Genomic DNA, 22,538 nt, shown 5'->3' on the forward strand with positions numbered 1-22,538 from the left:
TGACATATTTTCATCATCTTTCCAAAGCCAACTATGGCCAATGAAGAAGAAAACCCAAGCTTTCAACTTTTCTGTTCGACCATAAATTAGGTATGATAAGCAAGTCATTTTATTATAATTTTTTTAGATTTGAGGTTATAAGAGCTTGATTTAGCTAGCCCATGTATGAATCTGTGAAACTATTAAAGTTTTAATAGAGTTTCTATTGTTGATTTCTTGAAGAGCTAAGTGTGAAATTGATAGAAATTAATCTTAGTTTATGGAAAGAACTAAATTGTAAAACTTAATTATTAGTTTTGTACATTGGGGACCAAATTGGATAAAATGTAATTATTTATGAAATTTTAGTAGGAATAGAAAGTAGAGGGTCCCTAATGAGTATCTGTGAAATTGAATTTTAATCCGAAGCATTAGATCAAAAGTTATGCTTGTCTTGATTTTAGGGACTAAATTGAATAAATTGCAAAATATTTTTGACTTTGTAATTGAATACAATTTAAATGGAAATTGATAATGTGCCATTATTTAATTATTATTCATAGCTAAATATGACACTAAGCTGTTGAGAGGGAAAGGAAAGGCGAAAGCTGACGATGAGTGACGCGAGCTTTCAATTTGTATTTGTATGATTCAGGACAATTTAGTTACTACATAATTATGACATTCTACATTATATAATGTTATGGTGAGTTATCAATAGTTTTTAATTGAAATTCTATGATTGAGATTGAATATTGTGTTAGGGACTAAATTGAATAAAATAGAAAGTAGTATGATTTAATTTATATATGATAATTGGTATGAAATTGAGTTAAAAATGTTATATTATATGATTAAATGATGAATTAGTGATGAATTGAGCATGCTAAAGTATGAATTGAATCGTATAATGAAATTGGAAATTTGGTTACCTTATTAACTGTGTGGATAGGGTCGAATATAGTTTGCATGCTATAGGTTCAAGATATTGATTAAAAAAACCATTGTTTCCTGGAAACCTGAGGTGGTAGGTTTTATATATAGAGTCATCATTGTCAGGCAACCTAGGGTGGTAATATGTACATGTTTAGCGTCATTGTTGTTGGGCAACCCGAGGTGATGGATCCATGAGTCCATTCTAAGTTTGTATTGGGTTAATAGGGTTTTAAAAACATGAATTGAATATATGATATATGAAATGAAATATAGTTGAATTGTGTTATACAACAACATGTGAAAGATCATGCGAAATGAGTTAAAAATAAGCCCTGGGGTCAATTGAATATGAATGAGCTAATAGGCTCAGAAACATTTGAAATGATGATATGAAATTGAGTATATGCTTATGAATGAACAATTATATGGCAAGTGCATTTTTACATAGTATTAATTGTATTTTTAGATACTTATGTATTGAATTGAACTGCAAAAATGGATAGGTGCAAGTTATGAGATCATGGAAGTTTTAACATGAATATGTATGTGATTTGGTTATAATTGTATTTGAGTAGAATGTTGCATTGATTTATATAAGTATATATATACTTGTACTTTATTATCTTGAGTCATAGAAATACCATTGAGCATTTTCACTCAGCGTACGGTTTGTTTTCTCTGCGAGTGGGTATAGTTGATTCCCAAGAGTGTATGCAGTAAATTCAACATCCAGGAAGTGATCCCCGATTCAACATAGTTTGTAAAATTCCATTTTGTTTAGGTATGGCATGTACTTAGGTTGAATCGGTTTTCGGCGTAATAATAAGATTTTGTGATCATTTGAAGTTATAATTTGGTATAGGGAAATGGTCATATGGTTGCAATATGTATTTGAGTATAATTCAAGGTTTGAAATGTATAAACTATTGACTTGTTCATGACCTATTTGATTATGCGTACATGTCAAATGTTTGAATGAATTGTACTATGATATTAGGTTATAGGTTGTATGGTATTGATGAAATGGTAGTATGACATTAGCACATTTATGAATAAGGTGCTATGGTTCATAGTTTAGTTCATGAGATTTGTGTATTTGGTTGGAATTATGATATGGAAGGGTGATTTTGTTGATTAGGAAAATGTAGGTTGGTGTAGACAGTCAGGTTGCGGCATCAATCATTTTTCGTTGCAACGAGGCCAAGTCAGTATGTCACAGTATGTTGCGTCATAAGGGTTGTGATGAAGAACCTCTGAATTTACGATGTCAACTTATGATTTGGAAAATATTACAAATTAGTCCTAATTCAACCTTGAGTTAGCGATAGAGCTTTCATAAGCTCGGATAAGACCTGAAAATGATTGTTTATTGTATTGTCCACTTCTATTACTCGTGGTTAAATGTTCAATGGTATGATTGAATGTAATGGATTGTAGTAGCTCTAACAACGAACGTGACATCTTGTAAATCGAACCTTAGATTAGGTTGGGTATGGGGTGTTACATTAATATTCTATTTGTGTAATAAAATTCAAAGTTTTATTAATGTATTTAAGATTGACTACTTAAGATATTTGGTGTATTTCTTGGTGGTGAATGTGTTGAAAGTGTTGGATCCAGTACTCTAAGTGTAGTATTTTCGTCTATTTATAGTTTTGAAAAAAGGTTGATTAATAAAATTATTCATCAATTACATTAATACCCTTTTTATATTGTCTTCACGTGGTTTTTACATGTAAAGAAAAATAGAAGCAAATATTACCTCACTGATTGTCTGATCTTTAACCAATACTAAGCGGTATATAGTTTAATTGGGGAGATGACTTTTCTTGGGTATCGGTGCTAGTGACTCCCAAAAGATAGAGACGTAGATATGACTGACTGGATTGACACTACATCAGATTGGACCCAAGAAGAATAAATCTTGAATCTGTTTATGGATTTGTTCACTTGTGACGATAAAAATGTGGCATACCTTAATCCTGAGTGGATGACAAACTATGTATATTTGACTCGTATACTTTAATGTAAGTAAAAGCTCGGGTTTAAATAGATAAGGAACCGAAAGCTGGTGCGTTAGGTATATGACTTCTACATTATGTAGCGTCATTCACAATACTGAAATTCATAGCCCGAGATATGTGTAAATAACATCCTCTTATTGACATTACATGGTTGATGAAAAGTAAACGTTGTTTGTGATGAATGACTTCATTACTATTTGATAATAATTGACTTTTCATGAAGGAAGATGTAATGGTTATCATAAGATAAAATAGGTAATATTGGAAGAATGAAATTATCCCAAAGAGATTAAGAACATCCTACGAGGGTAACAAACTTATGACAAGGTCATTGGAAGATCACTGATCGAGTTGTTTTCGCAATGGTATGTCATTAGCTAGAGCTCAGTTACGATACTATAGTTGAATAACTTTGTGACTAAATGAGTTTATAATTAATAGGCAAAAGTTGGAACTTAATTATAAATCATTTAAGCTCTAATAAAAAATATCCAATCGGTCCCTTCTCTAGCTCGTTGAAACTAGAAATGAATTGCATGTTGAATCAAATGAAAAAAATGGATAGAAATGGTAAAGTTAGAGAAATAAGAAACATTTGGAAATAAATGTGTTTTTGTCTAAATAGAAATGACCGGAAAATGAATTTATGGTTTTTGAATTATTATTTATTAAATAATTGAAGTTAGAAAATGAAAATAAATTTATTTGTCATGGTAAAATTAGTTGAATGTAGAAATATTAAATATATTTTCTCATAGATTCTTTTACAGTAATGTCATCATGACTTTAATGGAATTAGAATTGGGTTGAGAAATTTATTTAATTGGGAAATTAATTTATTTAACTAAATTTAATATGTTTATTTTGGGAATAGAAAAATAAATATCGAGTTGGATTGAATTATAAAGTACTGTGTTAAAAGTCCAATAAGTACTTGTAATTGAATCCGATATGTGAGAGGGCCAAAATCCCCTTATATTTAAAGAGAGAGACGACAAACCCTAGTTTGTTCAACTATAGTTGTCACCCCACCTAATCCTAGCTAGACTAGGAGTTCGTTTTCCTATTGAAATAGACTTCTACAACTCAATAAGGGTTTCACCTATTCTCCTTATAAATAGATGGCACCAGTAGAGCTCACATACAAAACTTTAAGATATTGTTATTCTACCAAAAAATAGTGAGAGTTTATTATCTGAGTATTAATTATATTTTCCAGAATAACAATTCTGCGGATTTTTATTGAGAAAAGTTTTGCTTACACACTGAATGTAAAGAAAACTATTTTTGATTCTACATTTGATTCGAATCATTTGACCCCACACTCGAAGCAATTTATTGTACGAGAATAACGGAGAAGGTCATTCGGTTGAAAGTCAAGAACAAGAAGGATCCATCTAGCCAAATACACAGGTGCAATTTTGGTAAAAAGTTTGTTTTTATATATATCACAAACCAACTCGGTTTTTAAAATTTTTATTTTCCATTGTGCTAGGAAACCATTTTTTAAATTGGATTTTTCCAATAATTGGTATGAGAATGTTAGGTTGTGCTATATTTGTAATATAAATCGAGATAAAAAAAATTTCTCTCTTATTCATGCGTGATTAATTTTGATAAGATGTGGCATTCTTATAATTGTATACATGCTTAAGGGAATGTGTGCGAATGAATGTATGCAATTATTTTTTTGTTATGTATGATAAAGTAATTTCGCCAAAGTAGTGATTCCAAGAAAATTAAATGTAATTTTATTAATATCTCTACGCAGGATTTAATTTCATTATTTTAGAATAAAATATGTAAGCCAAAAATGGACATAGGATTTATGTAATTTTTGACAAAACCCAGAGATCCAAGACGCATTGAGGCGAATCGAGACAACACTAACCGACCCAGCCAAACTTGTAATGTATCAACAATGGTCTGACAGTAGGAGGCTATTGGTGGTTGGACGGTGATGTTTGACGACAAGGGTCATCAATAGTTGTTTGACAGTCGGCAACAGTCTGACTTTGTCCAACGGTGGCAACGACGATAAGGTAGCAATGATGGAAAGATGGTGATGATAGAAACATGAACCGATATCGCAACAAATGTATGTGGTGGCAAAATAGAAGACCCAAAGTATGCTTTGGGGTGAATTTTTTAATTTTTATTTTTTCTATGATGGAATCATGAAAATTTTGATTGGTTAGGGTCATTTAAATTTTTTGTTTTTATTTATGTGATAAGCATGATGATATTTATTCCATTGTGAATGTATGTTATTGTATATGTATGATAAGCAAGCCATGTAATTTAGGGAAATAATGACACATATACTTGTCATGCATATATTGATCATTCATGATTGAAATTGAACATTAAAAACCTTTCATGTTTCATTTTTAAAATATTGAGTTGAAGAAGGTCCCAAAACAAGACCTACGACCTCCATCAATGTTCTCTTGTGACGACATGATAATTTAACTACCCCATGGTAGAATTATCATATGGACCTCACATAGGAGATTTCCTAAAACTACAAAGAATTGTCTTGTAATAGTTTGATAATTGGATTGACTCTGCGGTAGGTATTATCATGCGATGTAACAAGAAGTTTTTTTCTTAAAATAGTACAACTAGTCACATCATATTACTCAGTGATATTGTCACATGATGACTCATTTGTGGTGCATGATGCATTAAGTGTTTAGTTGATGTTTCTACACTCAAGATGTTTTGGTTAAGTAACTTCTCATGAAGCTCTACTTAAGTTAGAATGATGGTCAAACATTAAACAATTATTAGCACATTTGAATGCCTAAGGAATTAGGTTCATGTACTGATTGGATGAAAATTCATGTTCTTACTAGTTGATCATGATCACCCCACGGTGGCTTGATTCAACGGTTGTAAAAGTTATCGTTGAACCCCTTACAAATGTTTTAAAGGTTTAATGCAAGACGCAAGCATTATCTTAATGCATACTTTAATTTTGCAAAATATTTTCAAATATTTGCTTAATACTAAGATAAATGAATTAATGTTTTATTTTCAGTTCAAAAATGACACATACTCTCTTATTAAATAAACTCACTAAGAATAAAATGAACAAAAAAACTATAAGGAATGAAAAAGGAACTTGATGATTGCCCTAAGTTGTGAGAAACTAAAAACTGTCATTGATAATAAATGCCCTCCGACCACTCAAGCTAAGGCTAGAAAACGCTAGGAGGATTCTGATTAGATAGCTCGTTGTTATATGCTGGCAAGCATGAGCAACACCCTTTATAAGCAATTGGAGAGTTGTAAGACTACAAAAGTGATTTTAGACAAACCAGAAGGCAGGTTTGGAGGCCAAGCTACCTTGGCTCAATAGTCGATTATTATGAGATTGATGAATGCCCAAAAAAGCTTGACACTTTGATCAAAGACCGTATGATTACTCTTATGGGATACTTTTCTAAGATTGTGGATAATGAGGCCACTTTGGACTAGAACACTCAAATTGAGATGGTGTCCAAGAGTTTGCCTAAGGATTTGTAGGCTTTCAGGCCATATATAACATCAGGAACAAGAATCTGATGCTTACACAACTCATGAAGGAATTACAATCCTATGAGTTGATGTTGAATGGCGGTTAGTTGGTCTTAAGAGTCGAAGCAAACATAGTTTTTTCTTCTTCCTTAAAAGGGAATGGAAAGTGTGCTAAAAACAGCAAGGCTAAGTTCCTTGAGCCACCACAAGTGGAAAGAAAGAGAACAATGAACCTAAAAACTTATAAGTATAAATGCTTATTTTGCAGCAAGAAAGGGCACCTCAAGGCAAACTACAAAGAGTAGAAGGAATACCTGGCCACCAAAGGCAAAGGTGTGGAACTCTTTATGATAGAAGCTTGTTTAGTGAAAATTTAATAGACCATAGGGTCATTGATTTTAAATTCATTAATCATGTGTGTGTTTCTCAACAGGGGTTCAAGGAGACGAAAGATCTTAGAGATAAGATTCTATCGTTGCGAACCAAAAATGGGACAACTATGGCACCTGAAGCAGTGAGAGATGTACATCCTTATTTTGATAATTTTAGAAAGATTATTTTGGAAGATGTTTTCTATGTACCAAGTTTCAAAAAAGACTTGATTTCTGTTGCATGTTTCTATAAAAACAACTTGATCGTGACTTTTAATAATAACATTGCAATATTTAGAAATCACAAACTTATTTGTAATGGATGGATTCCAAATAATCTCTATTTTATCAAAGAAAAAATGTACAGACTAATATATATTAAAATTTCAAATAAAAGACTTAAAAGTTCTCACTCTAATGAGGCGTACCCTTGGCATTTTAGACTTGGTCATATTAACCAAGAAAGAATCACTAGACCTGTGAAAAAAGGCACTTTAAGCTTGCTTAAAGAAGTTGACCTTCCATAATGAAAATCTTGCTTGGAAGGTAAGATGACTAAGAAATATTTTAATGCAAAAGGAAGGAGGGTTGTGAAACCCTTAGAACTTGTGCACAATAACATATAAGGTCCCATAAGCGTCAGTGGAAGAGGTGGTTATGAGCTGTCACATCCCAAAACCTAGCCTAATAGTTTTGTGTTAGTAGAATTAGGTCCTTAAACTAAAGGTTGAGTTAGCTATCTAAATTACGATCATAAGTGAGTAATTAAAGAATTAAAGTGGCATATTTGGGTTTTTATTTTATTAACTTGCTTAAAATGAAATTCAATTTTGAGGTCTAATTTGAAAAAAAAATGATTTTAATTAATTTAGGACCTTTTTGAGAAAGAGGAGAACAAGGAGTGACCAAAAGGAAACTTGCCCGATTTTTCAAATTAGTCTCCTACAAGGAGAAACCCATTGTCTTCACCTTCCTCTCTTAAACCCAAACTATTCAAAAGTTTTGCCAAAACCTAAATTTAGATTTGTTATTTTTAAAGTATGTTTGGATTTAAAAATGGTAGATATGAAAATATTGAGTAAACTTGTGTTTTCAATGTTATTTTTATTTATTCTAACCTAATTAGAAGTTATTTCACTTCTAGTTGATAGTTTATAACCAAATTTTTAAGAATCAAGCATTTTTCACTTTTACATGTTCTTGAAAGCTTCAATTTTTCGAAAAATTTAGGACCATTTATTTAGGTGAAATTAATTGTTTGGTTTTGAAATTAAATGATAATTAGGATGTTTGGATTCAAAATAGAGGTTTAGAAATGAGGTTAGGGTGTCAAAACTTTAATTTCGACTAAACTAGCTAGTTTTTTGTAATAAAATAGGATAGGCTTGAATTGTGTATTTCTTGTTGATCGGTTGTGTTCAAGTCTATTTTTGATGAGTTTGGAATCTATTTGTTATGTTTTTTAAGTGTCAGAACAATTGGGAGCCAGTACAAGCAAGTCTAAAGGCAAAGAAAAACTTGTTTGAGCTTTCAGCATGTAAGCGAAAGCGTAATTGGTGAGTGTCTGGAATCGCTGCTTGTATGCGCGATTCATAGTGTTAATCAGGAGCTTAGGAATAACCTAAACCCTATCCAAAATTCCAAGTGTAAGCCTTTCTTATACTTTTTGTCTTGTTAAAATATGCATAATGTTTGTTGAATTGTGGAATATGATGCTGATGTGACAGGTAAAGTAAGTTAATACTGGTATGTGGTATTTGATAATCTAATTTTAATGCATTCATATGTGAATGGAGATGTGATGGCTTAATAAGCGTAATTGTGGTACTTAAAGTGCAATTAAATGTGAATATGATAAGTGTGCTTTGTATACAAATTGTGATGTGAATTGATGTTTATGAATAGAGATTAAGTGCATAAGAGCATTAATTAAATGTGTGTCTTGACGGATACTTTGGTCTTGTGATCTTGTAAAACCGTTTGATATAGTTTGCATGCCATAGGATTGTGAGTACTCAGCCTTCTGTTTTGTTATTTGGGTATTGAGGCCCCAGGACAGACTGGAGGGATAAGGGAATGTCGAGCTAAGCTCCATTCAATGGGATATATTGATGTGTTGGAGAGTGTTTAGCTTTATGCTACACTATTGGGATATGCTAGACTATTTGAGTCATTGGTGTGATGGAGATCTGTGTATCTAATGTGTGGTGATAAAGTCCACTTTTATGTTTCATGTTTCCAAGTTGTCGAATTATCCTAAATTGATTAATATATGAAAATGTTGTGTGTAAATGCATGTGAATATATAAGCAAGACTTTTGAATCATTAAAGCATGAATACATTGTTTTGTCTTGATAAATTATCGTTAAATGAATTATATATATATGAGTTGAGTCTATGTGAGAGTATATGTTAGTTTTATGATTTAATGAAGCATGAATATGTTAATTTCACTTGATTAGAATATGGTTGTGAATATGTTGTAGTATGCTCTTGTTTAACCTTTGATGTTGTGTATGCTTAGTGGTAGTTTCGAATATTCATTGAGCTTGTTTAAGCGCACACACTCTTCACTAAATATTTGCAAATAAGTAGGTTTTGGGTGTCATAACCAACAACCAACCCAGTAAGATATTGTCTACTTTGGGCGAACATAACCCTCACGACTTTGCTCTTGAGAGCATCCATACACCCCCAAAAGGCCTCTTACCACTTAAGTGTTGCTACCCCTTTATATAGCCCAGGTTTCTCCCATGTTTTCCCAATGTGGGATTCACCTAGGGTGTTACATTTACCCCGTTAGGGACTCAACGTCCCCATTGAAGTTTCCCCCACCATCGCTCAAGAAGCATGACGAGTGGCTCTGGTACCAATAAATGTCATAACCAACACCCAACCTGGTAAGATATTGCCCGCTTTAGGCATACATAATCCTCACAACTTTGTTCTTAAGAGCGCATATACACCCCCAAAAGGCCACTTACCACTTAAGTGTTGCTACCTCTTTATATTGTCCGTGTGTGAGGGGTCAAAGGCAAGCACACAACCTCAACTAAATCAGAATCAAATGGGGTGTGGTAATAATAAAGCTGGTAAATTTGGGCAAAGAACAGCTGGTCAGGGTGTGAATAGCACTGATGCTAGACAGCCCACCCTGGTTTATACAGCGAGGCGCGAAGAGGACTGTGATGTAGCTGATGTTATCGAAGGTACTTTTAAGATCCATTTTAATTCTGCCTTGCATTGATTGAGAATTGGTATTACCAAAATGTTTGTTGTTAATAGTGTATCTATGAAATTGAGAATTTGGAAATAAGGAAATAGTTAGTGATATTTCTATAGATAGTCCCTTAAGACAATACGTGTAAGTAAATAGGAAATCTATTAGAGATTAGGGTGAAGTATTGGAACTACATTGGAATCAGAGTTGTGCAACGAAAGAGTGGTGGTTGGTTTAGAAAGAAGAGTTATGAATTTTTTGGATAAGTGAATTGGCATGACAATAGGAATCTTTAAGACAAAATTCTTTTTAAGGTTAGTAGAAATTAGGTTACTGAATCGAGAATGGTCACATCTGAATTTTTTTAGATGACCTTCGCACATTTGATAATAAATAAATATCAATTATAGTGATTGAGTAGTGGTGGAGTTATCCTTGATGATCTGAGTTCAAACCCCTTCCCTCTCGTTAATTTCTATCTAGTGCAAATTTGTTTTAAACCCTTAGCAAAGGTCATCCCTTGTTTTTAAATATTTTCTCTTAAAATGATAACAAGCAAGTGTGATCAAGTGGTTAAGAGCTTAATTAGTTTCCTAAAGGTCTTATCTTCAATTCCCCACACTCCCAAATATTTACTTAATTTTTTATAACAATTTTAGCTAGTGTGAACACTCCTTACCGTCTAACCTACTTACCATGCATGGAGAAAGATTCTTTCCTTGTGTTTGAGTTAACCTTCCCTTAGCAAGCCCCTTTCTCACTACCATGATCCTCTTTTTGCTCCTTTGTCCCCTCAACAGACCATTATCTGCACACTTACCTTGTGTCATGTTCATAAAACCTAGACAAGATGAAGAACACCCTTTTGTTCCATCTTTTCATTCTTTTAATTTTCATTGTCACCCCCCTCCTTTGCTCCTCTCTTTTCTCTCCCCCTCCCCTTTTGTACTACCTCGAACCACCATTATTTTTATTTTGGCCACCTTTCCTCCACTGGTAGCCACCACCATCCGACCTAAACACCACCACTTCATCACCCATCCTTCTCTTCTCTTCTTTTTGTTCCACCACCACCCTTAGCACCACCCTCCACCACCGCGACAACCACCATTTTTTATTTTTCTCTCTTCTCCTTTCTCTTCTTTTAAGTGAGTGACCGAACCTATATTCTTTTCTTCTCCTCCATTAAATTATCGCATCTATCATCGAAGTACCATCGTCGTTACCACCGTCACTGTCGTAGCACCACCGTTGACGGTTGTGTTTCCTCCTCTTTTCTTCATCATTTTTCAACCTACATCATTTATTTTATTAAATAAAATTTTGCATTATTTATTTCACTTAGTTTCTTAAATTTTAAGTATTTATTACGTAAAGATACTTTTAATCAACCCCTTTAGATCATTCAATTTTTCAGGATCGAAATCAAAACAATCCACCAATATCTCCTTTTCGACTGAGATAGATTAAGTACAAGGGTTGAATGAGAACCACTTCTCCCTTATTGTTTCTCTCTTGACTGAATATTCATAAGAGTTATGGTGAATTTTTCCCTCGTTTATTAACTTTTAGTTATGATGTCTTTTTGAAGGTTCAATCGACATCAACACAAAAAATCGTCAAATTCGTGAAAGCAATCACGATTCTTAATTCACATGGGTGATCTATTGGATAGATCCAAGTGTAGGCATCTTAAAGAGTTGTAACACATGAGGTCTACAATCAAGTATGGGTTCTACATTAATTAAAAAATATGAAAATATGTTTCATGTTGTTAAAAATTTATTAGTATTATTAAATGGTGTTATTAAGAATACTCAATAAAAACCCATCGAATTGGAATATCCAAGTAAGTGAAACTAAACTGTTGTTTTTTAATTTGGATGATGTGTTATAAAATCTCATTCTCATGTTATGTGATGTTATGACATATGTGAGTTTCGTATGATTTATAAAATGTGAAATATTGATAAATATATTGTGTAAATATGTGATTAGCATGTTAAGCATGCCTATGTGATTTTAAGTGATAAGTGATATAATGAGCATGTCTCACATGCCAAAGCAAAAAATTGATTTTCAAAGTGGAAAAGTGACTTTGTGGCAATATCACATGCATGGGGTGGGATATGTGAAAGGAGGACGAAGTGACAGTTTATCTACACAAGTGGTGGCTTGTCCACAATATTATAAAGTGGCAGTTTATCTGCAAAATTGGTGGCTTGTCCATAATATTATTAAGTGGTAGTTTATCTTCATTACTGTGACACTGTTCACAAACTGGAGTGTTTGGATGGACGAGTTTTGGGGAACTTGATTGTGGTGTGTAGCAGTGATGGGTAGGATGTCTTAAATAAATTTGCATAATTTTTTTATAAAACATCGCCATGATCATGTGCATAAAGTGAAATATTTACTTGATTGATGACTATGTGTTTATTTACATTTATTTGTTAAAAAACCCACATTGGGCTTTAAAAGCTCACCCCTTTTAGTGTTATAACCTTTCAAGTAATACTCGGCATAAAGGTTGGATTTAACATTCGGTGGAGCCTCTCGAATGATTTTTTTATGGATTTTTAAACTATGTGGTTTCTATTTGTGGACTTTGGACTTTGGACACTTCTTTTATTTTGGTTTGTTGGTTATTTTATAACTTAGAAATGCTATGCATGCATGAAAATTTTATTTCATTTCATGTCTTTTAAAATATGAAGTTTATTTAAACTATTTATGATTTTACGAGGTTTAAAACAAAATTATATTTAAAATTTTCTAAGTAGTTTTATGAAAGTCCGCTGCGAAAGATTTTTACCCAAAACCTTTTTAATAAATAATTATAATACAAAATCATTAAATATTAAAAATTTTATGTTTTCACAAAACACCTCAACCCTAATCAATTTCAAAAAGTAAAATGTAACTTTCGAGATTCGACCATAACGTCTAGTCCAGGTTTGGGGCATTACATTCGATGTGAGTGGTACGACCAAGGAAGTGATTCTAACAAAGCAGTAAGTTTAAGTAGGTGGTGTTATAAAATTTGGGTATTTTGAATATAGGCAATTTTGGTTAGAGTTTTAGTTTTGATTATTAACATTATTTTAATAATTCTGTCTTGGTATTGGATTGACGGAATATGGATGTTGTTTCAGACTTCGTTTGCGACTAAATTGATGTTTAAGGTTAAGGTTGATAATTCATATTAGATATTCTTATTTAAATATTTGGATGTGGAATGATAAATGTCTAAAGGATGTTAATAAGTTCGGTTAAATTAGACTATAATTGTGTGTTGAGTAGAACATTGTTTTGAGCATGGATAACATTTTAACTTGTTAATTTTTGGTATTTTAGGAAAATGTATTAGTACTCGAGATACGAATATTGATACCTCGAAGTTGGGACATTTTCAAAATTTGACAGAATCCAACTTTGGTATCGATACCCATATACGAGTATCGATACTCATGGTAAAAATATATCAATACTTGCTCATTCGGTATCGATACCTATGTGGTTTTTCAAGATTTATTAAAAATAAACCTTAATTATGTTTATAACTATTTCTAATTCCATTTAAATGTTTAAATTAGCCATAAACTTTTCTTTAAAAAATAATTTAGTAGTCCTTGCTCTTATTCGAAACCGTATATGCATGTGATTAAATTTCGCTGCTTGATTTAGTATCCTGTAACTCATGTCTAGCAATTGAACCGGGTGAGGTATGTTACATGAGTATTATGTAGCCTTTATTGATGGTTATTACATATATGAATATGTGTACTTAATGCACCAAAAGAGTGAAACCTTTGATAAATTCAAAGAGTTTCATGCGGAAGCGGAGAAATAATTAGGTTTACCCTTAAAGGCACTTCGGTTGATCGAGGTGAGGAATCTTTATTAGATTAGTTCTTAGGGTGCCTCATAGAGAATGAGATTCTATCCCAATTAATCGCATTGGGCACTTCACAATAGAATAATGTGGCAAAGAGAAAAAATTGAATGTTGTTAGACATGGTTTGTTCGATGTTAAGTTATTCAAAGCTATCAGCCTCCTTTTGGGGATATGCGGTACAAACGACTTGCTATATTCTGAATGATGTACCAACTAGGGCAGCATCAAAAAATCTATACAAATTGTGGCATGGTAGGAAGCCAAATCTAAACCATTTAAGGATTTTTGGATTTCCGACCCATATATTAGATTAAAATATGAGGAAGTTGGATTCATAGACAGAACTATGCATGTTTACAGTATATCCAAAAGGAACAATTGGTGGTTTTTTATAACCCGAAAGAGCTAACTATGATAGTGTCAACTCATGCTACTTTCCTTAAGAAAATTTACATGAATGACTTCAAACCTCGAAGTAAAGAAGAACTCAAGAAACTTTTAGGAAATATACAAAGCCTTCAGGAAATGGTTTCAAAACCAACTCCTAACAGTAGACCTGCAAACAATCAGTAGCATAGGGTGCTCCATCACAGTGTAAAGGTCTCTTATAGTTCTAATTTCTTTCAATCTGGAGAACTATTTTCAGCATTGAGTCTCTCGACGGGAAGATGATGACCCACTCACGTATGACGAAGCGATACAAAGTAATGATTCCAAGCTCCGAAAATAGCTATGAAAGTTGAGATAGATTCTATGGATTCCAACTTAGTGTGGGAACTTGTAAACTTACTAGAAGGGATAAAACCCATAGGATGTAAGTGGATCTACAAGAAGAAAAGAAATGCATATGGAAAAGTGGGAACTTATAAGGCTAGACTTGTAGCAAAATGTTCTACTCAGAAAGAAGGTATTGATTATGAAAAAACCTTCTCTTCGATTTCCATGCTCAATTCAACCCATATTTTATTATCCATTGTGGCGACTCTCGATTTTTGAACAATTATCTTGAAAAGAGCATCTATATGATGCAACCTACCGGATATATAGCTAAAGGAAACAAACATAAAATTTGCAAACTCCTTATACTTATATATGGACTTAAGCAAGCATCCCGCCCATGGAATCAAAGATTTTATCAAGTGACCAAGACTTTTGGATTTGAGCAAAATGTAGATGAACCTTGTGTTTCTAAACATATTAAAGATGGAAAGGTTGTCTTTCTCATTCTATATGTCGATGGCATTCTGCTCATTGAAAATGATGTAGGGACATTTTCATCAGTTAAATTGTGGTTAACCCAACAATTTAGTATGAAGAACTTGGGAGAAGTTAATTTTTTTCTAGGTATTCGAGTCATAAGGCATCGAAAAAATAAAGTGATAGCACTATGTAATAGCCCATTTTCAGTGGTGTCGAAAACAGTAATTTTGAGACCCTAATTCCAACGAGTAAGTCTGCAAATATTATTCATTAATATTTGAACCAAATATAGTAAAATAGTGAATTTTGATCTAGTAAATTTTACTAATTCATAGATTAATTAAGGTACAAGTGGTTTGACACTAAAGTCAATGATTTTGGAAAATGAGGTATCAAGACCTTGTTTCTGTAAACCAAGTTCTTAAATATTTTTATTGAATATTTACGAAGATACTATATAGGTGAATTGAGGTTTGGTCCGAAAATTTTAATGTTTAGTTTGTTAATTAAAGAAAAGGGACTAAATTGTAAAAATTGTAAAATTTTAATTCTATTGAATTATATTCACTAAAAAGTTATATGATAATTATTGCAAGTATTTGAGTTGAAATTATCCACTTTTTTAGATTAATGGACGTTATGTCTTGGTAAAATTATAATTTATGTTAAAAAATTATAAAGTATAAATCATAATTTAATAAATAAATGGTGGAAAGAAAGAGAAGGTGATATTCACTCATCTTTTCCATCGGAAATTATTCTCTATTGAAGAGGAGAGAAGGCTTTAACCTTCACCAAGATTCGACTATTGAATGTAAGCTCGATTTAAGCCTATTTTTCATAATTTTTATGTTTTTTAGATCATTGTAGCTTACTTTAGCTATCTCAGGTATTAAATTCTAAATCAGTTAAAGTTTGTAAAAGTTATCATTGATGGTTTCTGGATGTTTTGATGTTAAATGATCGATTTTTAAGTTTAGAAATGAAATAGGACTAATTTGTAAAATGATTTTTATTAGTTTTGAGTTTAAGGACTAGAATGTAAGTAATTCAAAATTTTCATGGAATTTCTAAAAAATTTATTCTAAAGGTTTATAAAGGATGAAATTCAAAACGGATTGAAAAACGAAGCTTAAATATGAAAGTTATAATAGTTTTGGTTTTAGAGACTAAATTGAATAAAATGAAAAACTTTAAGGAACTTTTGAAAAGTTAAATTGAACTAAATTATACTTATAATATGATGTTATAAGGCTATTGTAATAGATAAATTGTAATCAATATTATATATTGGGAATTGAATCAACTGGTAGATAATCGAGAAAAAAGAGAAATTGGGGATTACTCCCATTACCTTGTTTGTTGTCGTTTCTCCGTAAGTTCATATGAGACTTAATTTATAAATTCATGTTATGTTTGTATTAAATTATTTTAGTTTTTAGTCAATTTGTTTGATAAATAATGTCTTTTGGCATAAAAAGGATTAGACTGTAAACATGGAATGTAAGACTAATATGAATAGATACATGATATTAATTAAATTTGGAACCGATAAGTGATTGTATTGTATGTATATGATATTGTTGCAAAGTATAAAAGCTTATAGATTGCTAACTGAAATATATAAAGTGTATACACGACTACAAGGTTCAAATGATATAAATGGGTGCGATGTATTGGATGAATGCGGTATACTTGAATGAATTATATGTATTAATAGTGTTGTATAACAAATATGAATAGGTATATGGAACTGTATGAATGTGAAATGTGATATGATTGAATGATACATATATGCAAATGTTATAAGTTTGAAATGGTACGGAAACAGTAATAGTAATCATGAAAGCTTAGTAAATGTTTTTAGGATTAAAAGAGAATTGAGCGTTGATCATGGAATTTCTTTATCTATGGCTAAGAATCCAACATGAGTCGAGGATTCTTGGTAGCTTGAGTGAGCAACATTGAATAAAGCTTATATAAGCAACCCTGATCTACAGCTTGTGTGAGTAACCTAAATATCACAGCTTGTGTAAGCAATCTAAAATCACAACTTGTGTGAGTAATCTAAATATTACAGCTTGTGTGAGCAATCTAAATATTACAACTTGTGTGATCAATTTAAAGATTACAGCTTGTATGAGTGGATCTAAATGATACAAATAAGGTATAAGTTAGGGATTAAGTTATCGATGATTGAGATCTAGCATATGTTGTGGATTATCTACAACTTGAGTGAGCATCATCGAATAACGATTATATGAATAATCTTGATCTACAGCTTGTGTGAGAAAACTTGTATTATATTAATTTTGTTAACAAATCAGTCCAGGGTATTTGAAGTTAATTACTATAGTTCTCTGAGTGAAAATTGGTAATATATCAAAAATGAAATGGTTGAAAGGATTAATCTTGAATCAAATTGAAGTTTCTATAAAATGTATACGTTTGATTTACATGAAATTCATGGTACATGATTGTGAATACATGATTTGTATGTGTACTCCATTGATATGTTTACATATCGAACAAGGTTGAATGGTATGATGCGACGTAGTTTTGTTATACATGTATATGAATTTAAATACTATGATCTTACAATGTAAATTACTAACTTACTGGTGATCTTGTGGAACTATATACGAACGTATGAAAGGATACCAAGAATATGTCATGTCATTCCTTGTGTTTCAATCATTTAAATTTTTAAATCATTAAAGTAAGTTAAGTTAAGTTTCTTATGAACTTACTAAGTTTACCTAAAGCTTACTCCATTTTTTTTTCTATTTTCTATAGTTGACATTTTTGCGGAACTTAGAAATTGTATCACTCTAAGGCTCACACTATCCAGCATCAATTTCGGTAGACTTTTGAATTGTTCCTAAACAGTTTTGTGTCATGTATATAGGTTAATATGAATGAATGTCTTTGTTGAATAATGATGGAAATGACCTTATCCAATGGTTTTTTGGAATGTATATATGTGCTTTGTTATGTATATATATGGATGTGAATATTATAGCTATGGCTCAAAGCTAGTAAATGTGAAAAAGGTATGTTTTAAAGTTGAGCGTTATGTGATTGAATTAGGATGCTAGTATATTGAATTCTTGATATTAGTTGGATGTCTATTGGTTAGTTTGACACTGAATATGTGTTGAGATTAAGCATAGGTAATTTGGTATAAAATGTATGGAAAGGGATGTGTAATTGAGTATCAATTGTAATAAATTAGTAGGTGATTTGATCATGGTTGAACTATGATGTTGTGATGCTTGGATTGAATGAGTTTATGAGCTGTTGTGTGTGTGTTTGTATGCACCCTTAATATGCCATTTGATTTGGGGCATGAAATGAACATTTAAACTTGTAATTTTTAACCGTTTGGACAAAAGTATCAATACAGGGACCAAGGTATCGATACTTGACCAAATGAAAATTGTTCAAAATGAACAGAATGCCAATTTGGCATCGATACCTATAAATATTATCGATACCCAATTGTCAAGATCGATATGTTTTCCAAGGTATCGATAGAATGTTTTGAACCAAAATTTTCAAATTTTACAGAATACTAAAACAATATTGATACCTAGTTTCAAATTTTGAAATTTTATAGATTGGTCCTTATTCATGCTCGAATCAAATAAACTATGATTGTTTGATCAGTTTAATCTTAAAGATGCTTGAAATTACTATTATGCATAAAACTGGTATAAATTGTCATGATTAAATGACTTAATTGTACATAATGGTTATGGTATTGGTGGTAACATCCTATAACTCAGGTTTGGTGATAGGATTAAGCGAGGGGTGTTACATTTAGTGGTATTAGAGCTATAGTTTAGTCTATTCTAGGACTGAATGCAGCATGTTTGGAGTCTAAAAAATACATGCCACATACAACATGTGATAGTGTGATGATTGTGATATGATCTGACCCTATTTTCTTATAAATATAAAGATGTCGGTCAAATCTAACAGTGCAATCACTAAAAAAGTTTACTCTAACGTACTAACTTCCGATTAGGAAACAAATCCCAGTATGCCAATTCTGAAAATATAAAAAAACGAGGCAAAAAATGCCTTCTTTAGAGTGATAGGTTAGTGGTATACTGAGTTTTTACGAGAAAATCTTTTTGCTTCACAACCTCCACCCCCTATTGTGCCTTCCCGACACCCCCTAATCCTCAAAGTTTGACTTTAGTATATGTGCATAAACCTCATATAAATAATATTCAAAAAAGTGGTGCCGAAGAATTCAAAGGCAAGACGGGCAATGATCCAACTAAGTTTGAATATTGGTTAGAAAACACTCAAAGTGTGTTTGATGAGATGTCATGTTCATCTAATGATTACTTGAGGTGTGATGTATCATTGTTAAAAGATGAGACATATCATTGGTGGTCAACATTGGTAGTTGATCTATAGTAATTTGATGTGTCAAATTAGGCTCCTCATTACACTTAATGAGCTTGTTTCCAAGCAATTTATATGTTTTTATTATGTTTTTATTTAGTTTTGTTTTTAGCTTTAATAAATGAAATGGTGTTTTTAACACTTTTGAGACTCGAAATGACCAAATGCGCCATCTAGGACCTAACGATTGATTGAGTAATGTAGGACCTAACGATTGATTTAGGTATCACGACATCAAAGCGTGGAAGTCAGAAACCTTCGACAGGTTCGAATGAAAGAAGAAGAAAAGGGATTATCTACAGTGATGTTGCGATATCCTACCCTGAGTATCGCGGCATCCGACTGAAACAAAAAAAATGAAACTCCCATACACAAAACAGGGGTGACGTTGCGACAAGGGATTCCTCGATGTCACGACGAAATCTAGCCCTAACACCCCATTTTGGAGACTATCGATGATATTACGATATTCTATCTTGGGTATCACGATATCACTATCTAGGGGACAAAAAATGACATTAGGGGCAGTCTTTGTCCACCCGAAGAACCAATCAAATAAAAGGCAGATAGGGCACTTTTGGAAACATTTTAGGGTTAGGTTAGCTTCTTTAAAAGCCAAAACTTGGCTGAAGAAAAGGAGGTTGTAGTTTAAGTTAGAAAACTCATTTGTTTTAGGGTTTCTTTCATCTCTTAGTTTAGGTTTAGGGTAGTTTTTTTTTCATATCTTATTGTTTACTTTTACTGCACATTTTCTGGTTCTTCTTATTATTAATGGTAGTTAGTTAGTTTAGTTATTATTATAGTTAGGTCTATTTACATGTTTAGTACTTTAAACTTGGTTGTAATCACATTTTAACCTTTAGTTGAATGTTATTTCAATTTTCTTTCTTTTCATCTGTTAAAGTTCTCATCTTTAGTGTCCTTGTTTCTTTATATTTGTGTTCTGTTGCTTTCGTTTAAGTTTATTAAGTTAAAAATCAAAGCTTTCATCTTTTTGTTCAAGTTTATGTTAATGGATTCCATATTTGTTTCTTTCATGTTTGATCGCTTTAATATGGTAATGGGTAACAAAGCCCTAGGTGGTTGGTTGATAGAGATATTGTTTGGTTAGTCTTTGGATTTGGGGACTAAATTACAAAACTGGAATAAATCGAATAGACTTCAAAATTTAGGATCGATGACCTTAAGGGAATACCAAGACAAGTGAGACCAAGAGGTAATCTTGTTGGGTACCAATTCATTAATGACGGGTTAGCAAGTGAGATCGAGAGATAAACCGGACTAATTTTTCTAAGTTGGTAAAGTTGAAACCGAGAGGTAAAAGGGAGCCAATTTAAGAGTGTTAACGATTTAGACCCCTAATTCGAGGTTTAATTAATAACATGGAAATCAAACAACCACTGTCGGCTATCGTATTTAGTAGTTTTATATTTTGCATTATTTACAACTTAGTCCTTTTCTATTTTAGATTATTAATTAGTTTAATTTCTCTCAAATTAATGGTTTGTCGAACTATAGCAATTAGTGAGTAGCTAGCTAGACTCTTTTCTTGCATGCACTTTTGAATAGAAATCACAAAATCGCCAACTTCTTTGGGTTTGCTCCTTGCAATATCTAGTGTTCCATTTTAACACTACAAATATTATAACTGACTTGTCACACTTGAAATAAAGCCGTAATTTTTATATCTTATTTTAAATTTTTGAGTGTTGATTTTCTATCTCCCTTAGTGATCGAGGGGGAAGCGGTCAAGTTATTGGTGCCATTGTCGAGAGTCAACGCTAGATTTACTGATTTTTATGTGATTGTTGCATGCTTATGAGGGAGATAATTAGCGAAAGTTAATTTTATAGATATGAAACTTTATTTTTTTTATGGTTTTCTTGATTTTGTCTTGTTGATAATTAACTAATAGTCATATTTAATGATAACTATAAGTGGCCTGAAAGTTTATTCGTGCCTGATGCATATGGTACTTCAATACATAGCTGGGATGATTACGGCCCTTATGGGAGGTAAGGATATGATCCTTCTTATGATTTGTATACTTATGCATATCTGGTGGAAAGAGACAACCAAGGATGGGAAGGTAATTACCCAACATACGACCCGTATGACCCCTATTCCTTGTGTTCTTACGAGGATGGCGGAGTGTATTAGAAAGAGTCTAATGAAGATCACTACCAAACCACTCGAGGTATCACATTTGAGGATAGCATGACTGGGTGCCAAGAAAATTTGAAAATCATACAAAATTAGTTGGACCTCGTGTTATAAGCTGTCTAACGCTGAGTTAGGGAGCAAGCTCTGGTGGATGAGTTTGTCAAGCTGAACAGTGTTGAGCAACAAGACTTGAGGGTTGACCATCGAAAAGAGACAGAAGGCGGAGAATTGAGTAAACAGTTGGGTATTAAAGAGGAAATCTTCGAATTTAGTGAGGTAAGTGTGGAGGAGCTGCTATACATCTCAGACATTTTAGAAGAAACCCTCATGACAAGAATTGGTCGAGGAAGTGTTCAAACAGATTTATGTTCAAATGAAAATGGAGAACTCAGAAGAATTTAAGTTTGTGATCCTGGAGTAGATGATCCCTCAGAAGGTGCAATGGAGTGGGTTTGATTTCGATGAGAATTGGTTCGAAATGTACATATCAAAATGACTAAAGTCAAGGTGGTTTTGATATGTTAATTTTTTGAAGAGGCCCTTATCAACCTAAAGATGAAGAAGAGAAGGGTCAAAGTCTCGAGGACTTTATGGAAGTTCCACTTTGAGGGCATGGCGTATCATTGAAGAGGGATTTTAAATTTAAACATATTTTGAAAATAACAAAACTTATTCATGCTGAGACACTATTTGCTTTTTTTTAGTTTAGATTTTAAATTTGTTGCATGTTTAAATTGAGGATTTTGTAGGTTTAATTTTTGTGTAGATGGGAGTAAGACTGAAAAATTGATAATTTTTTGGGTAT

Source organism: Gossypium raimondii, chromosome 6 (genome assembly GCF_025698545.1).
Source record: "Gossypium raimondii isolate GPD5lz chromosome 6, ASM2569854v1, whole genome shotgun sequence".
Classification (NCBI taxonomy): Eukaryota; Viridiplantae; Streptophyta; class Magnoliopsida; order Malvales; family Malvaceae; genus Gossypium; species Gossypium raimondii.